Here is a 13,115-nt window from a genome sequence, read left to right on the forward strand (position 1 = left end):
CAAATGGTGTTGTTTCCTTGTGTCCAATTCAGTCCTAGGTCTCAGTTTGGCTACTGCTGCAAGTCTCAGGCTTCAGCAGCATGCTCTTCTTGTTTTAGTGTCAATGATGTAAAATGGCTCTGTCCTGCCAGTAGCTATGGTGCTTTTGTCAGTTTGAGTCCAGGTTATTTGATGTCCAGGAAGCATTATTATGGACTGTGTTTTATGACTCGGTTAAAGCAGATAGACAGTATAGTCCAGCTTCTTCTGTTTGAGGACTGGCCTCGGCCTCCTCGCAAGATCTAAACTTTGTACATATTTTTCTTTTTTTAATATAGCAGTAGCCTTTACTTAGAAAAAAAAAAAAATAGAGCACATTTATAAATCAGCCATCTTCTTGTTCACAATAGCCGTTTAAGTAAATTAACCTATTTACTTAAATAAAATAAAATTTATTGTTAATTTTATTTGATATATAATTTTAAAATATATTTGTTTTTATGTATTTTCAATTTTTTTTTATTTTAATTAAATGTATTTTTGGACAAATATTGTTATTATTTAAAGATATGACTTATGTTAAATTCAATCTATATTTGTAAAGGTTTTGATTTTTATTATGAATATAAAATATACAATAAAGTGGTTCAATCTTAAAAATGTGATTTTACAATCCTTGAAAGTTTTAAGACTTTTTAGGGAGTCGAGGTACTTCAACTTCTGTTGGTGGTTATGCCAGGATCTCACAGATCTGGTAAGGTCCCCGAGCTAAGTCAGATTTTGTTTCTCTTGCGAAATATTTCTCTTTGTATGGTTTCACTGGATGTAAATTCCTTCTTGAAAGATGTTTGGTATTGCGGATGTAGTCTTTCGAGATTTCAAGATTTTATTTATGATCGGGCTCATGAATCTTCTTTAGTTGATTCATCTTCATGAAAATATCTTGTATCAAATTCTAGTTTGGAATGTGTATCTCTCATAGAACCATGGAATTATGAAGTTGATTATTTTGAAGATTATCTTTGGCCAAACGAGTCATATTTGTCACATTCTTTTCAAAACAAGTAGACTCTGATCCTTCTTGTGAATATTCTGATGCTAATATTTTTCTTCATTGCACCACAAATCCTCTTGAGCATCCGTGAATGCATGGATTATTTGACGAATCAAATTTTTCTTCACTCATTTTACTTTGAATGGCTTCATGTGTTTGCTACACTGGCATTATTTTTTACTTCTTTCAATGATTATAATGCTAGTGCGTTATATAACCAGTTACATGAAAATGGTTTGTTACACTCATCATGAGGAAGATGATTCTATTACGTAGAGCATTTGCGGAACTATTCAAATTGAAGTATCCTTGTTAATTGCAAACTGGGAACCTGATGCTTCAATCAACCCATATGATCATGATTTTGTCTTTGATGACTATCATTAAATTTACTATTTTCCCATCAACACATCCATTGATAAATGTTTTACATCCTTTGATCTTTATGATTTAACATTTCACTATCCAGGTACTTGTCAAGCAATTGAGGCGCCTCTACACTCGCAAATTGTTATGTCAAGTCCTCACTATCTTGACATGCTTGTTGAATATGATAAGATCTTTTTCTCCTCAAAATATTCTCATTACAATCCCGTACCTCTAATTGAAAATTCATAATTCGGGGTTTTCAAGAGAATTATCACGAATTTTACAATCTAATCGTTGAATGGTTGGAACAATCTTACCTGGCAAGCTCTGTCGCAAATAACAAGTTTTGATCTTTCCTTGCGCTTGCTAAGGAGTGCGGTGTAGATGGAGACACATTTTCTCGAAGCTTCCGAGGTTTGTTGAATGATAGTTCTCCTCGAAAATGCAAGAATATAAACTAGTTAGAATTAGTGGCTATGGCCTATCTTTCCTCTGACAGGAAAGACCTTAAAATTTGTGTGCAAGTTATTCAAGTTCTTATATTTTCTGTTGCACATTACTTTACATCTGTTTTAGTTGTTCATATCTTTGTGGATGCAAGTTGGGAACAACTATAGTGGCTATATTGGAAATTCCATTAAACGTGAACCTAGCTTCTAGTTAGTTAGGTTAGGAGTAGATCTAGTTGCATATTAGTTTCCCTCATGCATCCTGCACTTGCTTTCGTTGTATTTTGTGTGTTCTCTAGTTTTTTGTCTCGCATCATGTTTTTGGTTCAACTTTTTTTGCTTGTGCTTTGGTCTTGTTCTCTGGTTGTGTCATGTATTTTCTTTTCTGTTCTGTTAACAAAGCTCTGCATAAAGTGTGTCCCATTTGGGCTTGAAAAAACTATGTGGCAAAAATTGAAAAGGGAAATTTTAATGATGAACGATGCTTGGATTATATGTTATCCTCTTCTCTATCTTGGGTTTACATAACTTTAGAGTCAATGATTTTAGATGGAAAATGTGATTCGCTCCAAATGGAATGCCATTGGTCGAACCACGAAACTCGTATCTTCATTAGGATCTTCGTTCTTGACTCAACCCTGTATTGAATAGCATTTTAACATGTTAACCAAATCGAGTAGAGAAGGGAAAGGAGAAAAAATTTAAATGAGCATATGAATTTTGTTATCTTTCAAATCCATTTAAACAAGGAACCAACCTCTTCTTCAATCAATAAGTCAAGATCCCTCTTCCACCATAAAAATAAATAAATTCCTTTGCACATTCTATTAGTAGCTAAATAAAAGGTGAATAAGAGAAATGATTCCTGTGCAGAGAGGTGGAGCAAGTAACTTCGTTGGGGTACTGTTCAAGCTCGCTGGTAGTGAAGTAATGCTTTTGGTTCCTTTGTTGGGTGTGGAGCCTGATTATCTTCTATATTCAAAGGTATCACCACATAGGACCCCAGTTCGAATTGGGGGCGGCAACGCCGCCCGTAAAATATTTGCTGCAAGGGGGGTCCAGGGGGGGCGACTGTGACCTTTGGGAGCCCTCCCTTAGCGGGGGGTTTCGGGGGCAGCGCCCCCGAAGCTAAAAACAGCTGTAAAATTGCCTTGTAAAAGTATAGTAATTTCTAGTCAATCTGGGGCGTTCATTAGGCGGATGATCTGACGATAGAACTTATGTTTAGTTTAGGGTTTTTTGCCCTAGAAGGCAACCCCTCTCTTTGTATGAGGGTATTGTATTTGAGGCTGTGTGATAGATGTGTATTCTGTGAGCGAGAAATAGAGAGGTGAGACTGTGAGAGAAAACAGAGGATATTACAGCGGATTTGCTGTAGGTTGTGACTCTTCATTTTGCTGGATAATAGAAAGGAAGGACTGGCTGTTCGGGGTGGACGTAGCCCAAACTGGGTGAACCACGTATATCTGTGTCTCTCTTGTTTTGTGCGTTTTCTGTGTTTATATTTCTGCAATATTTTATGTGTTCCATTGCTCCGTAATATATAATTTTATAACAACTGGTATCAGAGCCAGGTTTATTTGGCTGATAAACTCACAGGAAAGAAGGGTTCCTGGTTCGAGTGGGAGCAATGGCGGAAGATGGTAAGTTTAGGGTCGAGAAATTTAACGGCAAAAACTTCTCGCTGTGGAAGATGCAGATGGAAGATTATCTGTATAAGAAAGATCTATACCTACCATTGGTCGGAAAATAAAATATGCCGACGGGTATGACAAACGAAGAATGGAACCTTCTCGATAGAAAGGCACTCGGAACAATATGGTTGTGCCTTGCTGCGTCAGTCGCCTTCAACATTTCGAAGGAAACCACGACAGAGGGTTTGATTCAGACGCTGTCGAAACTATATGAAAAACCCTCGGCCTCAAACAAGGTATTTCTTATGAAACGGTTATTTAATATGAAGATGTCGGAAGGTGGATCTGTTGCAGACCATTTAAATGATTTTAATACAGTTACAAGTCAATTAAGTTCTGTAGGGGTAAACTTTGATGATGAAGTTAGAGCTCTGTTATTCTTGTGCTCATTACCAGAAAGTTGGAATGGTTTGGTAATGGCCATTAGTAACTCCGTTTCTGGATCTAGTACTTTAAAGTTTGATGATGTTGTCGGTGCTATCCTTAGCGAGGAAATGCGACGGAAAAGCTCCGGTGAGACATCGGGAAATGCTTTGAGTGCAGAGTCTAGAGGAATAAAAATGGAAAGAGGAAAGAGCTCAGGATATCGCAGTAAATCAAGGAAAGGCAGATCCAAGTCCAGATCGTGGATAGTGTGCTGGAAATGTGGAAAGAAAGGACACCTAAAGAAAGACTGTAGATCTCGGAAGGGAAAAGAAGGAGATGCACAGCAAGAAAACAATCATGAAGCAAATGTGACAGGTGAGGTGTTACAAGATGCTTTGATTCTTTCTTTCGAAAATATCACTGATTCCTGGGTGGTAGATTCAGGGGCTTCATTCCATGCCACACCTGATAAGAAATACTTTCATGACTATGTTCAAGGAGATTTTGGACAAGTTCGTCTGGGTGATGATAAACCCTGTAAAATCGTTGGAATGGGTAAGGTTCTTGTAAAACAGCAGAATGGAAACCAATGGCTATTAAAGGAGGTAAGGCATGTTCCAGATCTAAAGAAAAATCTGATTTCAACAGGGCAGTTAGGCGGTGAAGGTTGTGTGACAACTTTCACAGATAAAGCTTGGAAGGTCACCAAAGGAGCCCTGGTAATAGCAAAAGGCGAAAAGGTTGGTACATTGTATTTATGCAATGGTATTTCTAACTCTGTTAATGCTTTAACTTCCAAAGGAGCAGATGCAGCATTATGGCATCATAGGCTCGGACACATGAGTGAAAAGGGGATGAAGATTCTTCACTCAAGGAATTTGTTGCCAGGTTTGAAGAATGTTGATTTGGACTTCTGTGAGAATTGCATTTATGGAAAACAGAAGAGAGTCAGATTTCTCAGAGTTGGGAAAGAAAAGAAGAATGAAAAATTAGAGCTTGTGCATACAGATGTATGGGGACCTGCTCAGGTATCATCTCTCGGTGGCTCTCGTTATTATGTTACTTTTATTGATGATGCAACTAGAAAAACTTGGATTTATTGTATTAAGAATAAATTTGATGTATTTGATACTTTCAAGAAATGGAAAGCTTTGGTTGAGATTGAGACAGGAAAGAAATTGAAGTGTCTTAGATCAGACAATGGAGGTGAATATTGCAGCAAAGAGTTTGATAGGTACTGTTCAGAGCATGGAATTCGCAGAGAGAAGACAGTTCCAAGAACACCACAAGAAAATGGTGTGTCAGAAAGGATGAACAGAACAATCATGGAGCGTGCAAGGTGCATGAGATTGCATGCAGGATTGCCTTTACAGTTTTGGGCAGATGGTGTAGATACTGTTGTTTATCTAATAAACAGAAGGCCTTCAAGTTCCTTGGATGGTGGTGTTCCAGAGGAAGCATGGACAGGTAAAAAGGTAAACTACTCTATTTTAAAGCCTTTTGGTTGTGAGGCCTTTGTCCATATTGATAAAGAAAATAGAACAAAGCTTGAGGCAAAGTCAAAGAAATGTACCTTTATTGGATATGGTGTTAATGATTTTGGTTATCGCTTATATGATTACGAAAATCACAAAATCATTAGGAGCAGAGATGTAATATTCAATGAAAAGGTCTTGTATAAGAATCAGTTGCAGGAAAAGAAATAGGAAAAGGAAAACAAGGAATACGCAGTTCTTGATGAAATCACTGAAAAAGTAAAGGTGCCTGAAAATAATAATAATCAACAACCATAACAACAGCAACCACCACAACAACAACAGGCACCCCAAACACCTGAAAGTGGTGTTAGAAGATCTACCAGGATAAGTAGACCCCCTGAACGATACTCTCCTTCATTATATTATTTATTGTTGACTGATTCTGGTGAACCCGAATGTTATGAAGAAGCAATGCAGGTTGAAAGCAGGAAGAAGTGGGAGGTAGCCATGGAAGAAGAGATGGACTCCTTAATGCATAACCAGACTTGGGATTTAGTCAGGTTGCCTGTAGGAAAAACTACATTGAAGAATAAATGGGTTTACAGGCTGAAGGAAGAAGATGGAGGAAAACAGAGGTATAAAGCTAGACTTGTGGTGAAGGGGTTTGCACAGAAGAAAGGTATTGATTTTGATGAAATATTTTCTCCTGTTGTTAAAATGACTTCAATCAGAACTATTTTAAGTCTTGTAGCAGCTGAAGATTTGCATCTTGAGCAGTTAGATGTAAAGACAGCCTTTCTCCATGGGGATTTGGAGGAAGAGATATATATGCAGCAGCCACAAGGATATGAGGTGAAAGGGAAGGAGAAACTAGTGTGCAGGTTGAAGAAGAGCTTGTATGGCTTAAAACAGGCTCCAAGGCAGTGGTATCTAAAATTTGACAAGTTTATGTCTGAACAAGGTTATACTAGATGTCACTCTGATCATTGTGTTTATTTGAAAAAGCAAAATGATGGTAGCTATATTATATTGTTATTGTATGTAGATGACATGCTTGTTGCAGGATCTAACATGCAGGAAATAAATGTGCTCAAAAGAAAATTGGCAAATTCATTTGCAATGAAGGATTTGGGAGCTGCAAAACAAATCCTTGGTATGAGAATAACTAGAGACAAGAAAAATCGTAAATTAACATTGTCTCAGAATGAGTACATACAAAAGGTGTTGAAAAGATTTAACATGCACAATGCAAAACCAGTTAGTACACCTTTTGCTAGCCATTTCAAACTTAGCAAGGAAATGTGCCCAAAGACCCAAGAAGACATGGATTATATGTCTAAAGTTCCATATGCATCAGCAGTTGGAAGCTTAATGTATGCAATGGTCTGCACAAGGCCTGATATTGCACATGCAGTGGGAGTTGTAAGCAGGTACATGAACAATCCAGGAAAGGAACATTGGATGGCAGTGAAATGGATTCTCAGATATTTGAAAGGTACCACAAATCAAGCATTATGCTTTGGTGGTTCAAACATCTCCCTACAAGGATATGTTGATGCAGATATGGCAGGTGACAAAGATAACCGGAGGAGCACTACAGGATATGTATTTACTGTTGGAGGAACAATTGTCAGTTGGGTTTCAAAAATCCAAAGTGTTGTTGCACTTTCAACAACAGAAGCAGAGTATGTTGCTGCTACAGAGGCTAGTAAAGAAATGATTTGGTTACAAAGGTTTATGGGTGAATTGGGTAAGGACCATGATATGGGCACGTTATACAGTGATAGCCAAAGTGCCATTCATCTTGCAAAGAACTCAGCATTTCATTCCAGGACTAAACACATACAGCTCAAGTACCATTTCATACGATCAGTGTTGGAAGATGGAGAGTTGAAGCTGGAAAAGATACACACTAGCCAGAATCCTGCAGATATGCTAACAAAAGTTGTAACTAGGGAGAAACTGAGAATATGCTCAGTTTCAGTTGGTCTTCAAGGATGACGATGAAGATGAGAAACAGCCAGGTCCAAAGAGGAGTCATTGTCCAGCAAATGGAGTAGCGGTGGAGTTGCTACAATTAGTCTCCAAGTGGGAGATTGTTGGGTGTGGAGCCTGATTATCTTCTATATTCAAAGGTATCGCCACATAGGACTCCAGTTCGAAATGGGGGTGGCAACGCCGCCCGTAAAATATTCGCTGCAGGGGGGGTCCAGGGGGGGGTGGCTGCGACCTTTGGGAGCCCCCCCTGGTGGGGGGATTCGAGGGCAGCGCCCTCGAAGCTAAAAACAGCTGTAAAATTGCCTTGTAAAAGTATAGTAATTTCTAGTCAATCTGGGTTGTTCATTAGGCGGATGATCTGACGGTAGAACTTATGTTTAGTTTAGGGTTTTTTGCCCTAGAAGGCAACCCCTCTCTTTGTATGAGGGTATTGTATTTGAGGCTGTGTGATAGATGTGTATTCTGTGAGCGAGAAACAGAGAGGTGAGACTGTGAGAGAAAACAAAGGATATTACAGCGGATTTGCTGTAGGTTGTGTCTCTTCATTTTGCTGGATAATAGAAAGGAAGGACTGGCTGTTCGGGGTGGACGTAGCCCAAACTGGGTGAACCACGTATATCTGTGTCTCTCTTGTTTTGTGCGTTTTCTGTGTTTATATTTCTGCAATATTTTATGTGTTCCATTGCTCCGTAATATATAATTTTCTAACAACTGGTATCAAAGCCAGGTTTATTTGGCTGATAAACTCACAAGAAAGAAGGGTTCCTGGTTCGAGTGGGAGCAATGGCGGAAGATGGTAAGTTTAGGGTCGAGAAATTTAACGGCAAAAACTTCTCGCTGTGGAAGATGCAGATGGAAGATTATCTGTATCAGAAAGATCTATACCTACCATTGGGCGGAAAATCAAATATGCCGACGGGTATGACAGACGAAGAATGGAACCTTCTCGATAGAAAGGCACTCGGAACAATACGGTTGTGCCTTGCTGCGTCATTCGCCTTCAACATTTCAAAGGAAACCACGACAGAGGGTTTGATTCAGACGTTGTCGAAACTATATGAAAAACCCTCGGCCTCAAACAAGGTATTTCTTATGAAACGGTTATTTAATATGAAGATGTCGGAAGGTGGATCTGTTGCAGACCATTTAAATGATTTTAATACAGTTACAAGTCAGTTAAGTTCTGTAGGGGTAAACTTTGATGATGAAGTTAGAGCTCTGTTATTCTTGTGCTCATTACCAGAAAGTTGGAATGGTTTGGTAATGGCCATTAGTAACTCCGTTTCTGGATCTAGTACTTTAAAGTTTGATGATGTTGTCGGTGCTATCCTTAGCGAGGAAATGCGACGGAAAAGCTCCGGTGAGACATCGGGAAATGCTTTGAGTGCAGAGTCTAGAGGAAGAAAAATGGAAAGAGGAAAGAGCTCAGGATATCGCAGTAAATCAAGGAAACGCAGATCCAAGTCCAGATCGGGGATAGTGTGCTGGAAATGTGGAAAGAAAGGACACCTAAAGAAAGACTGTAGATCTCGGAAGGGAAAAGAAGGAGATGCACAGCAAGAAAACAATCATGAAGCAAATGTGACAAGTGAGGTGTTACAAGATGCTTTGATTCTTTCTTTCGAAAATATTACTGATTCCTGGGTGGTAGATTCAGGGGCTTCATTCCATGCCACACCTGATAAGAAATACTTTCATGACTATGTTCAAGGAGATTTTGGACAAGTTCATTTGGGTGATGATAAACTCTGTAAAATCGTTGGAATGGGTAAGGTTCTTGTAAAACAGCAAAATGGAAACCAATGGCTATTAAAGGAGGTAAGGCATGTTCCAGATCTAAAGAAAAATCTGATTTCAACAGGGCAGTTAGGCGGTGAAGGTTGTGTGACAACTTTCACAGATAAAGCTTGGAAGGTCACCAAAGGAGCCCTGGTAATAGCAAAAGGCGAAAAGGTTGGTACATTGTATTTATGCAATGGTATTTCTAACTCTGTTAATGATTTAACTTCCAAAGGAGCAGATGCAGCATTATGGCATCATAGGCTCAGACACATGAGTGAAAAGGGGATGAAGATTCTTCACTCAAGGAATTTGTTGCCAGGTTTGAAGAATGTTGATTTGGACTTCTGTGAGAATTGCATTTATGGAAAACAGAAGAGAGTCAGATTTCTCAGAGTTGGGAAAGAAAAGAAGAATGAAAAATTAGAGCTTGTGCATACAGATGTATGGGGACCTGCTCAGGTATCATCTCTCGGTGGCTCTCATTATTATGTTACTTTTATTGATGATGCAACTAGAAAAACTTGGATTTATTGTATTAAGAATAAATCTGATGTATTTGATACTTTCAAGAAATGGAAAGCTTTGGTTGAGATTGAGACAGGAAAGAAATTGAAGTGTCTTAGATCAGACAATGGAGGTGAATATTGCAGCAAAGAGTTTGATAGGTACTGTTCAGAGCATGGAATTCGCAGAGAGAAGACAGTTCCAAGAACACCACAAGAAAATGGTGTGTCAGAAAGGATGAACCGAACAATCATGGAGCGTGCAAGGTGCATGAGATTGCATGCAGGATTGCCTTTACAGTTTTGGGCAGATGCTGTAGACACTGTTGTTTATCTAATAAACAGAGGGCCTTCAAGTTCCTTGGATGGTGGTGTTCCAGAGGAAGCATGGACAGGTAAAAAGGTAAACTACTCTATTTTAAAGCCTTTTGGTTGTGAGGCCTTTGTCCATATTGATAAAGAAAATAGAACAAAGCTTGAGGCAAAGTCAAAGAAATGTACATTTATTGGATATGGTGTTAATGATTTTGGTTATCGCTTATATGATTACGAAAATCACAAAATCATTAGGAGCAGAGATGTAATATTCAATGAAAAGGTCTTGTATAAGAATCAGTTGCAGGAAAAGAAACAGGAAAAGGAAAACAAGGAATACGTAGTTCTTGATGAAATCACTGAAAAAGTAAAGGTGCCTGAAAATAATAATAATCAACAACCACAACAACAACAACCACCACAACAATAACAGGCACCCCAAACACTTGAAAGTGGTGTTAGAAGATCTACCAGGATAAGTAGACCCCCTGAACGATACTCTCCTTCATTATATTATTTATTGTTGACTGATTCTGGTGAACCTGAATGTTATGAAGAAGCAATGCAGGTTGAAAGCAGGAAGAAGTGGGAGGTAGCCATGGAAGAAGAGATGGACTCCTTAATGCATAACCAGACTTGGGATTTAGTCAGGTTGCCTGTAGGAAAAACTACATTGAAAAATAAATGGGTTTACAGGCTGAAGGAAGAAGATGGAGGAAAACAGAGGTATAAAGCTAGACTTGTGGTGAAGGGGTTTGCACAGAAGAAAGGTATTGATTTTGATGAAATGTTTTGTCCTGTTATTAAAATGACTTCAATCAGAACTATTTTAAGTCTTGTAGCAGCTGAAGATTTGCATCTTGAGCAGTTAGATGTAAAGACAACCTTTCTCCATGGGGATTTGGAGGAAGAGATATATATGCAGCAGCCACAAGGATATGAGGTGAAAGGGAAGGAGAAACTATTGTGCAGGTTGAAGAAGAGCTTGTATGGCTTAAAACAGGCTCCAAGGCAGTGGTATCTAAAATTTGACAAGTTTATGTCTGAACAAGGTTATACTAGATGTCACTCTGATCATTGTGTTTATTTGAAAAAGCAAAATGATAGCAGCTCTATTATATTGTTATTGTATGTAGATGACATGCTTGTTGCAGGATCTAACATGCAGGAAATAAATGTGCTCAAAAGAAAATTGGCAAATTCATTTGCAATGAAGGATTTGGGAGCTGCAAAACAAATCCTTGGTATGAGAATAACTAGAGACAAGAAAAATCGTAAATTAACATTGTCTCAGAATGAGTACATACAAAAGGTGTTGAAAAGATTTAACATGCACAATGCAAAACCAGTTAGTACACCTTTTGCTAGCCATTTCAAACTTAACAAGGAAATGTGCCCAAAGACCCAAGAAGACATGGATTATACGTCTAAAGTTCCATATGCATCAACAGTTGGAAGCTTAATGTATGCAATGGTCTGCACAAGGCCTGATATTGCACATGCAGTGGGAGTTGTAAGCAGGTACATGAACAATCTAGGAAAGGAACATTGGATGGCAGTGAAATGGATTCTCAGATATTTGAAAGGTACCACAAATCAAGCATTATGCTTTGGTGGTTCAAACATCTCCCTACAAGGATATGTTGATGCAGATATGGCAGGTGACAGAGATAACAGGAGGAGCACTACAGGATATGTATTTACTGTTGGAGGAACAGTTTTCAGTTGGGTTTCAAAAATCCAAAGTGTTGTTGCACTTTCAACAACAGAAGCAGAGTATGTTGCTGCTACAGAGGCTAGTAAAGAAATGATTTGGTTACAAAGGTTTATGGGTGAATTGGGTAAGGAGCATGATATGGGCACGTTATACAGTGATAGCCAAAGTGTCATTCATCTTGCAAAGAACTCAGCATTTCATTCCAGGACTAAACACATACACCTCAAGTACCATTTCATACGATCAGTGTTGGAAGATGGAGAGTTGAAGCTGGAAAAGATACACACTAGCCAGAATCCTGCAGATATGCTAACAAAAGTTGTAACCAGGGAGAAACTGAGAATATGCTCAGTTTCAGTTGGTCTTCAAGGATGACGATGAAGATGAGAAACAGCCAGGTCCAAAGAGGAGTCATTGTCCAGCAAATGGAGTAGCGGTGGAGTTGCTACAATCAGTCTCCAAGTGGGAGATTGTTGGGTGTGGAGCCTGATTATCTTCTATATTCAAAGGTATCGCCACATAGGACCCCAGTTCGAAATGGGGGCGGCAATGCCGCCCGTAAAATATTCGCTGCAGGGGGGGTCCAGGGGGGGTGGTTGCGAGCTTTGGGAGCCCCCCCTTGCGGGGGGTTTCGGGGGCAGCGCCCCCGAAGCTAAAAACAGCTGTAAAATTGGGCTGTAAAAGTATAGTAATTTCTAGTCAATCTGGGCCGTTCATTAGGCGGATGATCTGACGGTAGAACTTATGTTTAGTTTAGGGTTTTTTGCCCTAGAAGGCAACCCCTCTCTTTGTATGAGGGTATTGTATTTGAGGCTGTGTGATAGATGTGTATTCTGTGAGCGAGAAACAGAGAGGTGAGACTGTGAGAGAAAACAAAGGATATTACAGCGGATTTGCTGTAGGTTGTGTCTCTTCATTTTGCTCGATAATAGAAAGGAAGGACTGGCTGTTCGGGGTGGACGTAGCCCAAACTGGGTGAACCACGTATATCTGTGTCTCTCTTGTTTTGTGTGTTTTCTGTGTTTATATTTCTGCAATATTTTATGTGTTCCATTGCTTCGTAATATATAATTTTCTAACATCCTTGACATGACTCCGTCGGGGTACTTTTCAAGCTCGCTGGAAGTGGAGAGACACCTGGGAATGTGCTTTAAAATCTTGATATACTTTTTATCCTTCTCCCCTATCGACACATTCAAGGTATGACTAGTCTTATGTTGATTTGTTTAAATCTCAGAAAGGAAAATAGGAGTCTATATCTTTAACCAAGATAAGTGGCGATGTAAGGAAAATATACATGGTGAATCAATACTTCCTGAAGGATTGAGACCTTTCCCTTAAGGATAAAACCTAAATAGAGAAGCTGGAGTTCTACCAGCATGTCACCAAGTGTTGTCACTGTGACAAACAC

This window comes from Pinus tabuliformis, chromosome 8 (genome assembly GCF_031772625.1).
Source record: "Pinus tabuliformis cultivar Carrire ecotype Pingquan chromosome 8, CPIR1, whole genome shotgun sequence".
In the NCBI taxonomy this organism is placed as follows: domain Eukaryota; kingdom Viridiplantae; phylum Streptophyta; class Pinopsida; order Pinales; family Pinaceae; genus Pinus; species Pinus tabuliformis.